Source organism: Nematolebias whitei, chromosome 7 (assembly GCF_014905685.2).
Source record: "Nematolebias whitei isolate Nwh7 chromosome 7, NemWhi1, whole genome shotgun sequence".
NCBI lineage: Eukaryota > Metazoa > Chordata > Actinopteri > Cyprinodontiformes > Rivulidae > Nematolebias > Nematolebias whitei.
The window spans coordinates 31,839,584-31,845,583 of record NC_056504.1 but is presented as its reverse complement, the minus strand read 5'-3'; the positions used below and the strand labels follow the sequence as shown (position 1 = coordinate 31,845,583).

The 6,000-nt window shown below is 37.8% G+C and overlaps 1 protein-coding gene across 1 annotated transcript in view; it reads left to right on the top strand.

Annotated features, from left to right (window-relative positions):
• The window catches only part of LOC119411820 (E3 ubiquitin-protein ligase TRIM62), a gene marked incomplete at its 5' end in the record, with an annotated part of 294,497 nt that overhangs the window by 66,111 nt on the left and 222,386 nt on the right, over nucleotides 1-6,000 (top strand).

Here is a 6,000-nt window from a genome sequence, read left to right as displayed (position 1 = left end):
ACTTGTACTCCCAGAAGCTCTAAGTCTAAATTTTATCACCAGTGAGTAAATCAGCCAACTTGAGTTTATTCTAAATTTTGCAGTACTGGTTGAAGTTACACTTGTTTCCTTCATAACACCATTCGTTTACCTCGTTCACATGTGAGGCTCAAACACTGTTTACAAATCAGAAGAAGCCTATTACATCTGGTAGAATAAAATAAGAAGTTAATGAGGAAATAATGCAAATTACTCTCAGAGTTGTCAATAATGAGTCTGTAAGGGGGCCGCTATGAAGGACAGAAAGAGCACGACTTAACAAATACACAAGGGGAGGGAAAGGTTATGTCATGCTTGCTGTTCACCTAATTTGACACGACTCTTTCTCAAAAACATTGGAAAGATGTGCTGAAGTGGGGCACTCATAGAAGGTATATTGTATCTTTTGGATAGATGACTCACTTTGTGCTCTTGACACACAGGGTTTGCGTCACTCCGCAGTGACTTTACAGGAAAATCCACATTGTGTTACTGCAAGCAGGTGACAATACCAGTCATCACCATTATCATGCGTTTGCAAAAGGTGTCACAATGACAAACTGGCACTGAGATCCACAGGTGGGCTTTGGGTAAAAAACACAGGATTCTGATTAATATGAATAAGGGATAATTTATTATAATTAATTATTTTAGTCTAAAAAAGTTAATGCATCTTGTCTATATATCCACGTTTACCTCTCTGGCTGTCAATTAATTCAGTTTTTATCAGTCAATGTATTCCACAACCTATCATAAGTGGAAACTGTGTTTGTGTCTGCTATCAGCTTTTCTCCCATGAGGGTTTCAGTCATGTCAAGCCTGGTCTAAATCTGTCAACGTGGACACCGCAGACGTCCCAGCAGCAGACCCTCTGACTGTCTGCAGAATGATAACTAATAACCTGTGTGCCGCTGCACCTCCTGACTGACAGCAGGCTTGCGTGTAAAGTGTCTCACAGCTGTAAAACTAACAAACCTGGGGAAGGGGGTGGTGTTTAAGGCCGCTTGTCAATTGCAAAACACCTGCATCTGACTCATGCAGAGCTAATTACACACCTTTATTCAGCAACAGAACAGCCCTGTGCTGTGTGATGCGATTGATCTTATTTATTTACTTTATCTTTAAAAACATATTTCTTCAATAATAAAAAGTCAATCACTCCATGTTTTTTTCTGGAACTTGGACAGATGTAACACAAAGGCGTTTTACTTTTACGAGAGAAACAGCGGCATCGCAAAAAAGTCCCTTAAAGCAAGTTCAGGATTTTTGAAGTAGAGTTCAATGGAAAGATTACAAACAGGTAATATCTTACATGTTGCAGATAGCTTTTTGAATGATCTCAGTTTGGAGGAATAGACTTTAAATCTGTCCAAAATGATGAACTAACCTTTATGTGGCCAGAACCCAAAAGGATTGCTGGCATCAGAAAAACAAGTAAAACTACTGTAAATAAATCCTATGGTTATTTCTGGGTTATGGCATTTATATTACTTCTGCTGGAATAACCATATACTGTGAATATAAAGTAACATTTGCGTGAGCAGCCATGAATTTTTTAAGACTCAAGCTATTTTAAGATGGGAACAATTAGTTTAATAAAATTTTAGCATTTTAACACTAATACTATTACTGTAACTAGTTCAATGAAATAAATTGGGAAAAGTTCATTTTACACTATAAAGACAACTCATGAAATTATAATCAGATTCAGAATCAGTTTTATTGTCATTGCACCGAAGCACAACAAAATTACATTTCAGTACAGCCTGTCCGAGAACACATAAAAAACAGACATGGGGAGACGGAGGTGTCTGAGGCTGCGGCCTTCGGGAGACGCTGCCCTTTCCGAATGTTTTGTATAGTTTGAAAATTGGTTTAAACAAAGTTTAAAAGGCAAGTTCAAGAAGAAAAATGTCTAAGTCTTCACATTTTGCCCCGATTTCTAATATCAGTTATTATCTTCACTTGTTTTCTCGTTTTCCTGTACACATCACAGGTTTCATCCATCCAGTAATGTTTTCTCATGGTATTTCTGACACTTCTACTTTTAGATCTTTTTAGACAACGCTCCTCTTTATGTCATCATCAGCAGGGATGCTCAGGGCTTCTTCCTTTATTTACGATTCCATTGCACTTACAGTGTTTACCATCTGACTGTACACTCAAAAAAATGCTGATTCTGAAGTTTTGGAAATATTTAGCGGTAGTTTCAAACTTTTTGCTCTAATCTGAGTATATTTAGAACAAAACACTTGCTAAACAGTTCTGAAACAAAAGAACATCACGCACAATGCTGAGCAATGATTGAAACAAAACTCCAGATACACGCAGAAGAAATAGGTGGAACATCATGGTGCCGTGTGATAGGAAGGATTTATGTTGAAGCCTTGCATCAAGGCCCAGTGCTGACATGTTAGTCTACTGCATGGAAAACTTGACTAATGCTCCGGTGACTGGATAAATCCCAACTGCAAAGCCCTAAAATCCCATAGAAAGCCCTTACAGCTGAGTGAAGGGTTAACATCAGCACATTAACGATGTACGTTGATGAACACTGATGATTCAAGCCTTGCATATCCTTTTCCCCATCTTTGGTTGTTTTCTGGAACCCCAGATGAACACAGCTTGACACGACCGATGGGCAAACTGGTGGAAGCTTGAACCAGTGAATAAATGAACATGAAAAATTAGCTTTTTGGGTGTTTTTCTGATATCTATGATACCTCACGTTACTGTCCTCAAGTATTTTGCCCATGCTCTGTACTAGTTGAACAAACTAATAGAAGTAAGACATTTTTGCCTAGAAGAGGCCCTTTTATAGATGGAGCAGACTTTTTACTGGACGTGCCATGGAAGACTGAACCAAGCAAACAATGACTGTATCAAACGTGTTAACACGTGAGAATCAAAACATGCTAACTAATTAGCATAAATTCTGCCAACTCAAATGTAAAAAACCAGCTGGCATGTGCAGCCTAAATTTTGACCAAGTACATTTATAAAAGCTAAAATGTTCTAATCTATTCTGTACTTTAAGCCTGAACCTCACTGGTTAAATAGAGCAGTTACAAATTAGTTACTGTATTAGTTTACACGTGCATTTTGGCCTTACAAGAAAACTTCTTCTTCTTACTAGCAAACTAGTTATCAAAAATGTAATATGCTTGAATTGCTAAAAGATTTCTATTTTACGTTAGCATCAGAAAGTTTCTCTGTTATTGGCCTTCATATTTGTATTCATGTTAGATTCATATTCTTTGTATTCAATTCTGTGGAAGTGATGCTAGTCTGAAAGTGAATGAAATAGCATTTGCTAGAACTGTGATGCAATTTTTTAGATTTTTCTTTTATTGTAAAAGGGCAAAAATCCACCTAAATCTTGGCTCCACTCTGACTAGTTGATGCCTTAACTTCCATCAAGAAAATATCTGCATGCCTGTCCAATAATGGTGAATGAGGTCATCTGGACAGTTTCTTTTTTGTGGAAAGACGTTTCGCTCTCTATACGGAGGGCTTCATCAGTCTGAGGAGTCCCAAGTAAACGGTTTTCCCCACTAAGCAGTACACTCCTTCAGTGGACCAACCAGTTTGCTGGTGATAAGATGGTTTCTGGGGGCTGTCCTGTCCCACGTCGCCTCCTCCCAGACAGGCAACCACAGCCAAAATGGTTCAAGACATCAAAGTTCATGCGCAATCATCTAGGTACAAAATCCAATAATGGTCAATCAGGGCATCTGGACAGTTTCTTTTTTGTGGAAAGACGTTTCGCCCTCTATCCGGATTGATCGACTATTATTAGATTTTGTATCTGGATGGTAGACGACTTCTGTTGTGACTTGGCACTGTATAAATACATTGAATTGAATTGAACTGATTGAGCATGAACTTTGATGTCTGCATGCTTGTCTACTGCAGGCAAGATACTTACCATCACTATTAACTTAACATAACACCCCTTTAAACAAGCTATCCTTTTATAACGCACTGCTGTGCTCATTTCTATGCCACAAAATGAAACGTATACTTTCAGCACATGTTTCTGATTGTCTCCTTCTGTTTTGCAGATAGCTATACATCAACTGAAAGTGCATGTTTACTTCGTCCTGCGAGACTGCAGGAAGGACAACCCTTATGTTGTCGTAGTGTGTGTTTACGAAGTTTTGAGTCTGAGAGTAAAAAGATGATGGATAATAATTTTCTGACATGCAAACAATGCCACGGTTGATAGAACATGTTTAAGGTATACTTTTGACTTAGCCGTAAGCGTGAGTTTAAATGAAATGTACTCTTCCTCTGTTGTTGGAAACATGCATGCATGTATAAAGGCCAAATAGGCACAGGGATGTTCACTTAGAACATTTTACATAATATGTGAGCTTTATAGTTTACTAGTCTTACTAGTCTTTTGTAAATGTGTGTTCGCATGGACAAAACAGAAAGACATTCAGGGAGACAAAAGAAAACATAAAATATTTTGAACCTCACATTTAAATTTAGACCGTAGCTGTAAGATAAAAGCAGTGATTTGCATTTGGCAGTCATTGTGTAACTGAGCTGACTCTAAGTTGAACTCATTAAAAGGGGGGTTTGTTCCTGCGTGGAGATGTTTTGTCAGAGTACAGCAGTTAATATAAAACTGATGTACCTGCGCACTGGCCTCCGTGTGTGTTTAAACAAGAGATAAAGAGCATATTGAGGTGATGCGTGTGTGTGTGTGCGTGTGTGTGTAGAGGGGTGCGTGTGTGTTGGGGTTAAAGTGGTAGATTGACTCCACTGGAATGTGGCGCTGACTCAGTCTGTCTGTCAGCCATGGCCATGTTCACTCTGTGAACTTATTCACACTGCGCTGCCGTGTCAGGGGGGCAGCCTGTTGCCTCATGTTGGATTTCCGGCAGGATTTCTTGGACTTTCAGGGAACAGGACTCCAGGAATCTCAAGGAAACAGGTTCAAGCTTTGGATTCAGGCTTTACTGTGCTTTTTTTTTTTTTGTGCAACACATCAGTGTTATTTTTTTTATTTGGCACAAGATGTTTGGTAGAACAAACAAAAGATTGTGTTTTAGCCTTAATAATGTTCATGAAGTTTGCACATTATTAAAACTAACTGGATTCCACCTGAACTTGCATCCCATACTTTATCGCTTTCTGCTTTTCACTATACATTCAGAAATTGTGAATAGGTTGGACTAAACTGGCACAAGAAAATAAAATTGATCAGAATAGAGCACTGCCATGAGCAGACACAAATGGCCGGAGGTTTAAGTTTGGAAAAACGTTGGCGTTTTTGGTTTCTGTTGATCCAGATAACATTAAAAAAATAAAATCCCTATTAAATGAAACTAAACCCACCATACTTGGTAACTTAATAATTTATAATGAACCAAACAAATCAATGGGAAAGTATTCAAAGCTTTGCTAATGCTATTCACAAATGACAATATTTTGGACTACAGGGTTTTATTTTCTTTAAATTGCAGACATTTTACATTGTCTTGGAGAACATTGTCTTTCTAATCACATTTCAGTGTTCTGAGCGGAACATAAAAGCATCTAAGATAAGAGAGGGTTTTATTTGCTTTGAATCATGATATGACCATTTGAATAATCTTACAATGTTGGACTTGCCATCATGATTTTTCCATTTGTTGAGAGATGATTTTGTGTCCTCTTTCAGTCAAGTGAGCTTTAAATATGTTTTTCTCATTTTTGTTTTCTGCATCAGTTTGAAATATTTCACATCTTGTCACTCATGCACACAGGAAATGTAATGTTTGGCCTCTTCCCTTTATGAATAGTTGTTAAAGTCTTTGTCTCAACCATTTTAGTTACGTTTTAGTCATGTCTATGAATGAACATTTCAAATGTCAGCCAAAAATTGGGTTATAAATATGGGAAACAAAACGTATGTTAGTCACTTCAGTGTATAAGTCACAGGGCTTGCAAATTTATGCAAAAAGGTGCAACTTATACACCAAAAATACG